Genomic DNA, 15,786 nt, shown 5'->3' with positions numbered 1-15,786 from the left:
TAGGTAATCTTTGCTCTCAATTACTTGCCAAGAGGTTTCTTGTATTTTAAGTTTCCTTTCCTTGCATTTTATTGCTTTGACTTTTAATTTCTTGCATGATCATTTAATTGCTTTGATGTTTAATTTCTTGCATGTTTAGTTTTTCACACTCTTTGTTGAGAAATTGGGTGTTTGGGTGGAATTGAGTTGTGGATGTTCATTCCGCATTGTGTGAGGATTGTTAATTGGTTTGGTTTTCCTTGACTCTAAGTGACCCACTAGTGTTGACTTAGGACTTAGGGATTTGAATCAATTATTCCATTTTGACTCATTCTCAAGTAGGATTAACTAATTGGGATTAATTCCACACAATTGCCATGTTTGTGGTCCACAACTAGGATAGGAATCCTAAATTCCCCAATTCTTGCCAAGAGTTGCCATTTTAATTCCTTGCATGCTCATTTACTTTCTTGCTATTTACATTCCCTTGCTCTCTTGCTATTTATATCTCTTGCTCTCTTGCTTTCATTCCCAATTCCTCATAGCACTCTCTCATAGCCAATAATTATGACACTTAATTGCAACTCCTAGGGAAGAGAACCCGAGGTTTAATTACTCTCGGTTTATATTTGGTTTGAATTGTGATAACATTTGATTGATGGTCAATTTGTTGGGTTAGGACTATACTTACAACGGCAACTCCATTTTTTGATAATCGAATTCCTAACCTATGCAAATTGGTCATTATCAAATTTGGCGCCATTGCTGGAGAGTTGCAATGGTGTTGTTTTTGGCTATTGTAAATATGTTAATATGTAAATAGCTTGCTTTTCGGGTTGTATTTTGTTTTTGTCAATGGTTAAGATTGGGATCCCTGAAGACATTGGACATTCAAGCATTTGGTGGGGAGGTCAAGCACAAGCTACCATAGCAAGGGCTCTCCCAATTGTCTAACTTAAAGACATTAAATAAAAGTGCTTGGTAACATTGTTCCAACTCTTCTCTTCTTGTTTATAGTTTTGGTTTATTGCATGTTTGCTTGTCAAGTTAGCTTAGAACTAGTTTGATTTTAAGCTTAGATAGGTTAATTTTGGTTTGGATCATGAATTTATGAGTTCTTACATGTTTTGGTGTTGAGTTTTGATTGAGTTAAGGCTTAGAGCCTTAGAATTTTGAAGAAAAATTTTGGGAAAAACAGGGTATGTGCGTGCGCACACCCTTGTGCGCACACACAGAGCAATGAAAATTCACCTTCTGTGCGTACGCACCCAACTTGCGTACGTACACAAGCCTTTACGCCCTCTGTTCACAGCGCTAGCACGCCTTGTGAGCGCGCGTCCCTCTGTTTTCTGCGACCTGTGCATACGCAAACATGCCCTTTTTCGCACTCTTTGTGCGAATGCACAAGCTTGTGCGCTCGCACGCTAACTTGCTTCCCTTCTGGTGGGAGCGTTGGCACAGCACAGCCTGTGCGTATGAACCCCTGCCGCTTTATGCTCTTGTGTGTGTCTACGGACCTGTATGCGCCCGCACACATGATTCTTTCCTCTTTAAAAAAAAAAACTTTCTGTGCATGTGCATAGCCCCGTGCGCACGCACAACCCTCAACAATCCCTCTGCTTGCAGCACACGCATCCCTTGTGCGTGGGAACACCCCCTTTCTTTTCCCCTTCTGTGTGCCCGCATACGCTTATGTGCGCACGCACAGACACCAAATTCCCTTCTGTTCGCAGCACCCGCACAGCCCCATGTGTGCGCATAACCCCCTTTTCCACCTAGTGTGCGTACGCACACGTACCTGTGCTTACGCACACCCCTGTTTTCTCCTACTTTACTTCTTTTCCCCTCTTCTCTCTACTTCTTCTCTTCTTTTCCCCTCCGCCCCCTCTTCTTCCTCTTTTACCCTATTTTCTACTTGTTCTTGTTAGTTTTCATTGCATCTCATTTTTGTTTTAGTAATTATATTAGTTTTAATTTAATAGTTATTAATTGAACAAATTGCAAGTGTTTGCCTGATGATTATTGGGTTGCTTCTTGCTTGAATTTGGTTTCAAGTCTGATGAATATGTGCACTGAACATTAACTCTTTATTTAATTGCCTTATTGAATTGTGAGTTTGATTCATATGTTGTCGCGCCCATATGTATTAAACTTTATCCATATTTGGCATTATTAATTCTGCATTTTTACTTTAGTGAATTGAGTTGAGCTACTTAGTCATCATGGTTCTTAAGTGAATATAATCACATAACAAGGTATTTGTTCTTTGTTAATGCTTTGCATTTTTTTTTTGAGTTAACTTGACTTAATTCTTATCAAGACTTGTCACTTTTTGTAACAAGCACCTTATACATGTGATTATTTCCTTATTTCTAAGGATGAATAAGTAGTCTCTTTTCATCATGGAATCGGTTATTGTTGATTGTGCCATTTTTTATTCACTTTGCGCTTTCACTTGCACAATCTCACTATCCAATATATTTTATACTCAATTCACTTTTGTGGTTACCTAGGGTCACTTGTGCCTCAAGTTTTGCTTATTCTTCATTTGCAACATAGGACTACTTGATTGAGGAACGTGCTATTTCTTTTGATTATATGGTTTCTATTCCCCCCTCCCCCAATGTTTGTGTTCTAAATTGTGCGCGCATTTAGAATACAAACATTCCCTTTCATCACCCCACATACAACTTACTTCTCCTCAATTGTTGTTTATTCGTTTATATCGCAACCGGAGCCCCCGGAGCCCACCAGCTGTAGGTGGACCCTCATAGTCCTTCATCCCTGGATCATGTGCATGCACGGAAGACCGTGCTTTATTTATGTGTGGGGGAGGATCGCCAACTTCAAGGGGGTAAAATTCCTTTTCTTAGACACTTTGCAACATTCTTTTTGTTCTTTTTCTTCAATTTTTACAATTTTTGTTCTTATTTGCACTTTGTTTGGTTTGTTTGTTTGTATATATTTCTTTAATGCTTATAGTATTATGGTAGTACATAGTACATACTTGAATGTTGCATAGTATAGTAAATAAGTTTTGGTAAGACAACAAAGAATTTTCAAGAAATCCTTTTTTGAGCGTTCCATTGATTAGATTTGAAATCTTGTTTTTGAACTTGCATGAAGTATTTTTATGGAATATAGAAAAGAGTTTGAACAAATTACCTAGTGACATTTTGAGCTTTAATTGTGTGGTTGCACATTTTTCAACCACAAAAATTTTGTTCTTATGTGATAAACTCCTTTTATGATTGTAATCTTAGATTTGCTTTAATCTTTATATCCTATATTTGTTGTTTTGTATGCATCTAGTATGATTGAGGCCATTTTTTTGAAATTGAGCTCACAAACCCATATGGTCAACCCTTACATCTACCTTTGAAAACTACTTTTTGAGCCTTTTAATTCTCCTTTGTTCTAATTTTAAGCACATCATTTGCCCTAAGTGAAAAACCAATTATGTCCATAATTTGTATCTTTGATTAGCTTAGGTTTGAGTGTGTGTGTGTGTGTTAATCAAGTGTGGGGAAATTTGTGGGAATCATTGGTAGTTAGTTTGCTTTGGGTGTTCATTGTGAACATTTGAAAAAATGGGTAAATACTCATGCATTCATCACTTAAAACATATGCATCTCTTTTTAATTCTAAAAGAAAAAAATTTTGTTGTACATACTTTGTTTATATATATATATGTATATATATATATATATATATATAAAGAGGAAATAAAAGAAAAGAAAATAAAAAGAAAATAAAAAATAAAAATAAAGGATGCATATGTGGTTGAATTGGAAAGAGAAATGTATGAGTGAGTGTGAAAAAGAGGATAAATGGGTAGTTAGGTTATTTTGTTATGTATATAGAATGATATAGGATTAGGTGAGATACTTGAGCTAATCAAAGATCCAATCTAATAGCCCACTTAACCACATTAATCCTACCCTTACCTAAGCCCCATTACAACCCACAAAGTCCTCATGATATTTGAATTCATTCATCAAATGTTAGTTGATTATTAGATGACTTGCAAATCTTTGAGAAACATGATTAAAGGAGGATTGAGTGATTAAACCCTACACACCGAGCGATTAGAGTATAAACACATCCGGTGATGGTTTCAATTGCTCAATTCTATGTTCCCTTTGCTTATCTTGTATTTTCTTGCAAGTTGTTGAAATAAATTTTGAAAATTTCAAATCAAATCATTGGACATTGATCATATTGCTATATTTACTTTGTCTTAGCCCTGAGCTTTGATTTGGATTGATTGAGATTCTTTTGCTTGTTTTTGCCAAACTCAATAGGAATTATAGTATATATATAAATAGATAGTATTTAGTATAGTTGCATACATATAGTTAGTTGCATTTAATAAATTGCTTACCCTCCTTATCCTTCTCCTTTGATTGTGATTAGCATGAGGACATACTATTGTTTAAGTGTGGGAGAATTGATGAATCCATATTTAACGATATATTTTGATTTGATTTGAGTGGATTTCATCACATAAACTCACACTTATTCACTAAAATAGCATGCTTTTGTGTTCTCTCCCTTAATTGAGCCTAATTGTGAAAACATGCTATTTTGTGCTTATTCCCACTTTTATGCCATTCAATGCCATGACATGTTTGTTGAGTGATTTTAGGTTCTAAAGGCAAGTTTGGCAAGGCAAAAAGTGGAAGGAAGCATGAACAACAGGAGAAAACATGAAGAAAACAAAGGAGAAGCACACATTGGAGTGTGCGTGCGCACAACCATATGTGCATATGCACAACATCCTGTGCGTACGCACAGGAAGAAAATCAGCATGTGTGCATACGCACACACCTGTGCGTACGCACACGTCCCAGCGCGTGACTCATTTATTGCAAATCGCTGGGGGCGATTTTTGGGCCTCCAGGGCCCAATTTTGGGACTTTTTGAAGCTGATTGAGTGCTATATGAAGGAAGGCCTCACTCCATGTGAAAGAGGGAGGGGAGAAATTAGGCTTATTTTAGCATTATGTAGGTTGTTCTCTAGAGAGGGAAGCTCCCCCCTCTCTCTAGAATTAGGGTTCTTTAGTTTAATTTCTTGTAATTTCTACTTTTAATTCTTGTTTTCATTTACTTTTTCTTGTCTTTTATTGTTATTGCACCTTTGTTCTTCTTCATCTTTTTTGTTATTTCCTTTATCTTGTCATTTTTATGTTTATGGATACTTTTATCAATTTTAATTTTAATTAATGCAATTTATGTTTTATGTTCATTTATTGCCTTCTTTAGTTGTTGTTATGATTTTCTTGCTTTGGTAGCTTTAGAATTTATTTTATTACATTTTAATATAATTTTATTTTCATGCACACCAAGTGTTTGATAAAATGCTTGGCTTAATTTTCGCTTAGTTTTTCTCCACTCTTGGCTTGAAATTGGTGACTTTGGTGATCCTTGAGTCGTTGATGTCCATTCTTGTTTGATACATTAGAGTAGTTAGTTGATTTGGTCTCCATTGACTCTATGTGACCCTTAATATTGATATAGGACTTATGGATTGAAATTAACTATGCCTATTTGACTTATCTTCGATGTAAGGTTGACTAAGTAGGATTAACTCTTCATAATCATCATGTGTTTGTGGTCAATGACTAAGATAGGTAATCTTAGCTCTCAATTACTTGCCAAGAGGTTTCTTGCATTTTAAGTTTTCTTTCCTTGCATTTTATTGCTTTGACTTTTAATTTCTTGCATGATCATTCAATTGCTTTGATGTTTAATTTCCTGCATGTTTGGCTTTTCACCCTCTTGGTTGAGAAATTGGGTGTTTGGGTGGAATTGAGTTGTGGATGTCCATTCCGCATTGTGTGAGAATTGTTAATTGGTTTGGTTTTCTTTGACTCTAAGTGATACACTAGTGTTGACTTAGGACTTAGGGATTGGAATCAATTATGCCCTTTTGACTAATTCTCAAGTAGGATTGACTAATTAGGATTAATTCCACACAATTGCCATGTTTGTGGTCCACAACTAGGATAGGAATCCTAAATTCCCCAATTCTCGCCAAGAGTTGCCATTTTAATTCCTTGCATGCTCATTTACTTTCTTGCTATTTACATTCCCTTGCTCTCTTGCTATTTATATCTCTTGCTCTCTTGCTTTCATTTCCAATTCCCCATAGCACTCTCTCATAGCCAATAATTATGACACTTAATTGCAACTCCTAAGGAAGACGACCCGAGGTTTAATTACTCTCGGTTTATATTTGGTTTGAATTGTTATAACATTTGATTGATGGTCAATTTATTGGGTTTGGACTATACTTACAACGCCAACTCCATTTTTTGATAATCGAATTCCTAACTTATGCAAATTGGTCGTTATCAGTCGCGCGAGTAGTGTGCTGGAGGCGTTAGTCAACCCACGCATACGCGTCACTTGCATTCTGGGCGATCCACGCGTGGGCATGAAGGGCGCGCACGCGTCGTATGAAGTTTTAGGCCACGTACAAAATGAACAGAGAGTTGTGCGTGCGCGAGGCTGGAATCGCGCCATTGGCACAACCATGGTCACGCATACGCGTGACCGACGCTCACGTGTCGATTCAATGTGTGCCCACCCACGCGTACGCGTGGGGGACGCGTGCGCGTCGATAGCGCCGCGTCACTTACTCAGTGCGCCGCCCAAATTTCAATTCTCTCTCCCCCTTTCTAATCCTAATTCTCCTCTCTTTCCAATTCTTCTTCTTTCTTTTTCTTTTTCTTTCTCACTTCTTACTTCTTCTTCTTCCCTTCTTCCACCACCACCGGCGATCCACCACCGGAGACCACCAACTCTGGCAGCTACAAATTCCTTTACTTTTCTTCCTCCCTTCTTACTCTTCTCTCATTCTCACTTCCATTCCTTCTCCCTATTTTCATCTTCTTCTTGAGGTTTCTTCCCTCCTCTCTTCTACTCATTCATTCTCCTTTTATTTATTGCTTTTGATTATTTTATTTAATTTAATTTTAATTTTCTATTAGCTTAGTTATTTATACTTTCTTTTTCCATTCCTTCCTTTTCTATTTTTTTATGTTGGTGTTAGAGCTTTATTTGGGTGATTCTTTTGCTATATTTTAGCTTGTGGATATTATGAGGAGTAATTTGACAATTGACATTCTATTTTGGGTCTCATAATTGCATGGATAAATTGCTTTCACACTTATTTTTATATTGAATACCAATTGTTTGTGAAAAGGCTAACATGGCATTTTGGATCTCTTTTCTATTCTATTCTTAATACTTTAATGCCTCTTTTTCACAACCTTTGAAATCCATGTACCTTGAGTATATTAGTCATTAATTGTCAACATTCAAGTGCTCATTAATTTATTACATGTGATAATTATTGTTGATATTGATGCTTGAACTATGCTTCTCATGCTTCTTACTTGCATGCCTTAAACCCTCTTGCATCTAATTTTTACAACATGCCTTCATGATCTTAATTGATGTCTTACCTATATGTTGTAGCTACCATGTATTTAAGCTATTATCTTTTTCTTTGGCATTTATTATCACTTGGACTTTCTTCTTTCCAGTTTTTAGGTATATATATATATATATATATATATTTAACATTCTTCCTCATTCTTCCTTACTTAGGATGGGCACCAAGAAAGAAAAAGAGAAGGCTACTGACAAAACACTGGCAAGGAAAGGCACTAAAAGAACCGTGGCTAAGGCGCAACCCACTACAAGCGTGAAACCACCCACGAAGCGGGTGAAGCGAACAATCAAAGTTGATGAGATGGAAAAGGCATTTCCTGCAAGGGAATCTGCACGGTTCACTAACCGTTACTGTGAGCAGATGTTCCCCATCCTGACTGAGAGAAACTACAATAATGAGCATCTACTCATTCTTCTCACACACTTTGTTGATTTTGTGGAGCCCCACATTGAAAGGAGACAGTGGGGATTCTTGAGGAGGTAGCCACGGGAGGCCAATCTATCATGGGCAGTAGAATTCTACTCCAACTTCCACTCGCCTACCCTGCAATCTATCTATGTTCGTCAAAAGCAAGTCCCTGTCTCCGAAGGGGCCATTCAGAGAGTATTGGATCTCCCACCTATCCCAAAGGGATCAGACGCTTATCAAGAGGCCTCTCTCAAGCGCCAGACATACCAGTTTGACTGGAGTAGTGTCCTTGGAGTCATAGCACAACCTGGCAGCACATGGATTTATGCACAACATCAGACTCGACCTAAGAGCATCTCAGCCCAAGCACTTACCTTGGAGGCTCACGCGTGGGCACAGATTATGTCCTACTATGTCTTTCCGAGCACTCACGAGTCCATCTTCACTGCGGACATGGCTATTCTCATCTGGTGCATTCTTACAGAGCAACCTCTCAACTTACCAAGACACATCCAGCTAGTCATGGGACACGTGTAGATTGCGGGTAGCCTACCCTTTCCCTCATTGGTTTTGGATCTAGTCTCGGCAGTAGGAGTCTCCTATAGGGCTGGGGATACCAAGACCATGATCCCCAGGGATGATCAATATATCTCGAATGGAAAGTATATCAGACCCCCAGTCCCCTCTGCTAGCCGGCATCCCGGCCCGTCTTTAGACACTCCTCCTACTTCCACTCCACCATCCTCCACACCTCCTACACCATCCACTACTCAGATGTTCCTTCAGATCCTTCAGAGGTTAGACCGCCAAGACTGGCAGATGGAGCAATTGGAGCACCGCAACAAGCACCGATACACCTATTTGAAGGAGCTCATTGTTAGTACTCACCCACCTCCAGAAGAGAAGGATACCCCGGACTCCACTTCACCTACCAGCACGAAGAGCCATGACGAGCCCGACAGTGGAGGTGATGCTACCAGCCCCACCTTGCTCCTTACTGATGGCACGGAGGACCGTGCCAAGCCTTAAGTGTGGGAAGGTCAGTACCTGACTTCCGGAGGTAATCTCTCTCTCTCTTAACACTAATATGTTATTTTTCTTTTGTTAGATAGGATAGATTGCATGATAATAATTGCTTGCATGTATGTTCTGCTTGGTTGAAGTAATGAGTTTCTTTTCAAGACACTATTTTATAGTATTTCACTAATTCAAATTAAAATTTGTGTTAAACTTGTTTGAAGATTGTAATTTAGAACATAGTTTATAGCTAAGAACACACAATCCGTGAGATTTTGAGCTTAATTATATGGTTACATTATTTAACCATGATTTTTATTCTTGTGTGTTTTCTTCTCTATGATTGCAATCTATGGTTTGTTCCATTCTATATGTCCATTGTTTAGTATATATTCATGCATACATATGATTGAGACCATCATTTGTTATTAGCTCACTTATCCCAAATAGCCTACCATTCCATTTGCCTTTGTTTGCCACTTTGAGCCTTTTTAACCCCAATTGTTCTTTATATTACCACATCACTAGCCTTAAGCGGAAAAATAATTAATTACCCCATTTGAATCTTTGGTTATCTTAAGATAGAGATTGTGTGTCAATTAAGTGTGGGAAAATGTGGAAACTTGGGTTGATGAGAATGTGTTGTGTTTTTACTGACAAATATTGGGAATTTGGGTGCTACTCATGTGAAATTATAAAAACTATATGCATTGATTTACTATGCTTTCATATATATATATAATAAAATAAAAAAAAAGAGAAGAAATAAATGAATAGGGGATAAAATCACCCCAATGTTAAGTTCAATAAAAAGATCAATGCATATGTGATGAAATTAAAGAAAATTTTGATACATGAGTATGTGAAATATACAAAAGTCAGATTATGGGTAGCTAGGCATGATTTTAGAATTATATGGAGTGTGTGTGTGTATGTTAGGTGAGAACTTAGGTTAGTCAAAGATTCAAATTATAGCTCGCTTGGCCATACATACATCCTCACCCTTACCTTAGCCCCATTACAACTGTGAAAAGCCCTCATGATATTTGCATTTTTACACTAGATATTTGTTGATTGGTTAGATGAAAAACAAAGTTTTAGAAAGCATGATTAGAGGAGATTAGAGTGAATTAACCCTAGACACCTGAGCGATTAGAGTGCATAGACACTTCCAGTGAGGGTTCAATGCTTAATTCTGTGTTCCCGGCTTTCATGAGCTATCTTCTTACAAGTTTACTTGCCTCTTATTGTGTGATTTAAATTAGTGGAATCTAATTTTTGTTTGTCTTGGAGAACTTGTCTACTTTTAACCAAGAAGGTAGAAACATCTTGGCATATAGTTGCACTCATATACATGGATTGCATTCATGAGTCTTACTTTCCCCATTCATTCTTTTGGTCTCCTTGAGTTTAGCATGAGGACATGCTAATGTTTAAGTGTGGGGAGATTGATAAACCACTATTTTATGATTTATTTTGTGCTAAATTGAGTGGTTTTCGTCAGTTCTTTGCACACTTATTCATACAAATTGCATGGTTTTACAAATCCTTCCTAATTTTGTTCCATGATTAAAAAACTGGCTTCCCAAGCCCTTAATTTGTCAAATTTTAATTTCCTTTTATACCATTCGATGCCGTGATCTGTGTGTTAAGTGTTTTCAGGCTTTATAGGGCAAGAATGGCTTAGAGGATGGAAAGGAAGCATGCAAAAGTGGAAGGAACAAAAGACATAAAGGAGTTGACTAGTGAGGATCGACGTGCACGCATGGCTCACGCGTGCGCGTGACTTGGCGCATTTCACAGCGACGCGTACACGTGACTGACGCGTACGCGTGACAAGCGAAGTCTCACAGAGACGCGTACGCGTGACTGACGCGTACACGTGATATGCGTAACAAGCTGCAACTGCAGAAGACGCTGGGGGTGATTTTGGGCTGAGTTTGGACCCAGTTTTTGGCCCAGAAACACAGACTAGAGCCAGGGGACAAGCGGAGACTCAACACACATTCACATTCACTTAGTTTTAGTTTTAGTTTTGAATTATGGGGAGAAAACACTACTTCCTCTAGGGTTCTTCACATTCTTAGATATTTAGTTTTATGCTTTTGGATTGGATCTTGAGAGAGTTACTACCTTCGATTGAAGTCTCTATCACTACAGTTTGCTTTCTTATTTCCTTACTATTTTGCTTTCCATTCAGTTTGTTCAGAGTTACATATGGATATCTTTGATTTTGGGAATTATTAATGCAAGAGTTATTTTTATATTTAATTTCATTATTTGTTTGATTATCATCTTCCCTTAATTTATTAGCTCAAAAATTGCTTTTACTAAATTAATTTTAATTACCATGTCTCCTTTTTACTCCCTTTACATGTTTGCAAAAATGACATCCATGTCAAAGGAGTAGACTCCTAACTTGACTTTGGAGTTGATTAATAGGAGACCCTTGAGTTGGAATACTCAAGTGTTAATTTGTAATTGGAAGTTGTTGGCTGTGTAACACCCTAACTACCAAAGCTCACGCTTCCGGCTGCGCGACTCTGATAGCTCGGACATTACGATGACTTTTATACTATTTATTACTAAAATATGAGCCTGTTTAAAACTTTAAACCGCAACACCGCTCCCAAAAATACCTTCGTTCGATAACGTACATCCATAAATACCATACAACTCACAAAAACTCATAAAGAGTACATCCATATATATACATAAAAATATATATAAAAAATATTACAAACAATAATCAATACAATTCCTATCCCTCTTACAGATTATATCAAGATAAAGGCGAGGGTACAATAAACCATAACTAAAACAATACAGAGTATCTCAACAACAACTAAATAAACCATTCGTAACTTCTGCGCCCATATCCTGAAAGGGAAAAAATGTAGGGGGGGTGAGAACATCATCCTCGAAAGGGTTCTCAGTAGAGGATTTTTGGGAATTACTGTAATAGGATACATGAAGATAAACCGTACCAGTTATTAATAACCGACTTATGCCTCTTTTCAAAAACAACTGTTTACAATAAAAGTAAAGTCGGAAATCTTTTCTAAAAGAGGAACCGTTCAATTCTCAAAACATCAAAGCCTTTCAAAATGGTTTATCTATACTGAACCAAAGTAGCCTTTCATATTTTATTCCCAACTAGAAACACGAAACCAAAATCAACCATCGGTTCATCTCATTCCAACCACGGCCCTAGGCCCAAACAATCCAACCATCAACCAATCACCACAATCCAACAGAGTCCCAGTAGCAAACACAAATAGGAAGATGCAAGCTCAAGCAAATAGTTATTGCAAGTAGAACAATTAGCAATTAATCACATAGGCAAACCAAGTATAATATGCACACCCAAACAATGTCACATAAATGCATATGATGCATGCCTGTCCCTAGTGGCTGATGATATCATCTGTCGGTTATATAGCCAACCCGACACGTCCTGGTAGCTAACCATGGACAGAAACACCCCTCGCGGAGCAAGTAGGTTTGAGCTACAACCCCATTGCTACTACCCGTTCAACCCAGAGCCAGTGGAACAACCACTACTGCGGCTACTACCCAGGCGGGTGTTTAAAAGCTCAACCTGGAGCGAGTGGAATCACCACTACTACCGCTACTACCCAGGCGTCACAATCTCTGACCTGGAGCAAGTGGGACGAACCACAACCCTTGCTACTACCCAGGTATCTCAAGCATATATTCATTCAGTCCCAACCATGGATCAACGTCCATCTTAGCCATCCGGCTTAAATTCATAATTCATAGTCAGCCATACGGCCCATAACTCATTCGGCAATCAGCCATAAATTAATATCATACACAGCCATTCCGGCTCACGGTTCAATCCAGAACCAGCCAATATTCATAATCATACACAGCCATTCCGGCCCATAACAAAACAGCACTTCCACCATCCAACATCATCAAATTCATAAAACCGGCATTTAAGCCATAAATCACTTTTTCTCAAATCGCTTCACTTTGAAATCAAATTTCAACTCTTTTCAGCCTTGGCTTTAGAAATCTCGTTTCTCAAATAATCTCAGGCTCATAAGCCAAATTTACTCAAAGTGAGTTCCCTTTTTAAAACAAAGCCACTCTCGGCATTCTCTTTCCAAAACTTCCAAAACCATGGCAAGTTAAGGATTTATTTCAAAGTATTCAAAATCACCCATACAACAATGGGATTTCATAACAAAAGTTTCTCGGCAGAGTCCCAAGTCTTTAGGGGAGAATAACATAACTCATTTCGCCAAATTCATTTAAAATCATTAAAACATTGGCTTTCTGATTTGAGTAAGCAAATAGGATCTAAGCCAAACCGAGTCATATAATCATTTACTTCTTTCAAAGCCGTTTCCTTTACTTAGGCAAAACCAACTTCAACCCCCATGATAAATTCTAGAACATTTCAACTGTTCAAAATTGTTTTAGTCTTGCAAGGATTCAGAATTCAAAGAGTACTTAAAACCTTTCTCAAAACATTTCAAAATGAAGCTTGTCAATAGACATTCAGGTTCTTTCAAGTCATTGAAACTTCTTTAATTGAAACCCCCAAGTCAAATTCAAAGGCATAAACCCTTTTCACATCCAAACAGCTTTAAAACACAAGTTTCATCTAAATAACCTTCTCCTGAAAGAGATACAATGCCTTTCTTAAGAAGCAAGACTAAATCACAATTTCCTCTTTATTAATTCATTTCGAAAGCATGAATCATCCTTTTCTCGATAATTCAAATAAAATAGTAGAAGTCTTTAACTCATCATTTTCCAGACAACATTTCAATAAAGACTCGGATTTTATAGAAATTTCGGCAGCACCTCCCCTAAAACTTGGACTTTTGCCACCCGGTTCGGGTCCCAACTAAACCGTTTCTCATTCCTTTTCAACAGCTCAAAACCAGAAATCAATTCAAAAGCAAGCTAAATCCAACAATCACCTTAATGGCATACCTCAAGGAAACCATTTCAAAAATCAACTTAATATCAACCGATTTAACTCATTTATAAAGCTTTAAAGAATCGGTTCAGCAATAAATCATTTATCAAAACCAGAGCAATTAAAGCAACCCAGGCTGAATTTCAAGAGCATTCTATCTTTCACATCATCAAAATAATTGACTCAATTCAAACCAATCCTCAACGGATTAAACTCATTTCAAATATTTAAAAAATCAACTTCAAACATTACATTTCACAAGCCACACAACAATTCAGCCAAGCCAACATCCATAATCATTCGAGTCAATCAAATAATACATAAGGCAGATACAATCACTAATTACACCATATCTCACATCAGTATCCATATGTAATAATTCCAATACATAAAGCATAGTTTTTGGAAAGCGCCCCTACCTCAAAACGTAATTCCATAATCCAAGCGCCTCATAAGTTCTTTTCACCTCAATTCAAAATCAAAGGCAGCTTCAAAGCACAGCCCCACACATTTTCGCAGCAGCATAAACAGCTCTAAATTACAACAAGCAACCTCAGTTACTAACTCTAGGAACATTAATACCATAAAGGCTTTATTACACGTATGGGACACTAACGTAAGGCTTTCGAAACATAATTTCTTACCGGAATAACAACACGAAGCAGCTGCGGTTTCGAATCGGCCCCGGCGTAGCTCCGGCGGCGGCCAGAAGCTCTGGTGGATCAACTATAAAAATCGCGCAACATTAAAACCTTCTCAGGTTCCAAAATGACCAAAACCGCAAATTAAAATCCTTACCGGCAAACTTTTCCGGCAACGGCAGCAGGGTCTCAAGTGGCAGAAGCTCAGCCCGGAGCTCCGGCGACGATCCCGGAAGTCACATAACTACTCCCGATGGCCCAAAGCACGGTGACTCATCCTGTTCCTCTTCCTGTAGCAATCTCCGCAACAACATCACAAGCCCAAAGAGCAGGGAGTGACAGAGCTCGGTCACGGTGAAGCAGGGCGGTACAACGGCGGCCAAGCACAGCCCCTCAAACGGTAGTGACGCGGACACAGCTCCTCTTCTCCGTGCTCGTCGGCGACGCGTGAAGTACAAAGACAGCATCTTTCCTTTCTCAGCGGACCAGAACAACAGAGACAGAAGGATTCATCTTGCTCCTCTCTCGCTGTTGGCAAGGATGATGACTACACAGGCTTCAGTGGCGGTTCCCGGTGACCCATCATCTGCGGCGGCGCTGGGCAGAGACGGCGACGATGCGACTGGCGGTGACGGGCTTGGACGACGACGGTGGCTTCCCAGACAAGACTAGGCGCGGTAGACCCAGCCATCATCCCTTTCTCACTCGCGAACCCTCTCTCCCCGTGCTTTAACTTCGACGGCGGCGCCAGGTGAACCAGCGGCGGCAGCGATAGCACAGACGGCCGAGGCAGCGCGACGAAGCTGGCTCCATGGTGCTGCAGCTCAGGGACGGTGACTCGCAATGATGACGGGCGACAGCCTTCCCAGTGCCACTGACGCAGATTCCTTTCTCTTCCTCTCTTTCTGCTCCTGTGTCTTTCTTTCATGGAAGGGAAAGGGGGAAACCGTGTATGTTTGGCTGCTGGGGCTGGGGGGGAGCAATGGGTAACCGGGTAGGGTTTTAGGGTTAGGGTTTTTGAGTAAAGTTAGGATTAGGGGTAATTTGGCAATTTCACATAAAATTGGGAATAATATAGTACTTGAAACCCAATTTTAAATCCAACACTAATTATATATAGAAAATACTATTTGCTCGTCAATTTCACAAATTATTTTCCATAAAATGCCCAAATCAAAATAATTAGAAATAATATAATTAAACCCCTTTATTTTTCCAAAGTAGCAGCATTAATATTTAAAATATTACTTATCTAGTCCAAATCATATAAAATCCTTATTATTTCATAACTACCAGCCTTATACCTTAAATATAGAAAATAA

This window comes from Arachis ipaensis, chromosome B5, assembly GCF_059453495.1.
Source record: "Arachis ipaensis isolate K30076 ecotype BB chromosome B5, ASM5945349v1, whole genome shotgun sequence".
NCBI lineage: Eukaryota > Viridiplantae > Streptophyta > Magnoliopsida > Fabales > Fabaceae > Arachis > Arachis ipaensis.
Note: the sequence above shows the minus strand (reverse complement) of the source record.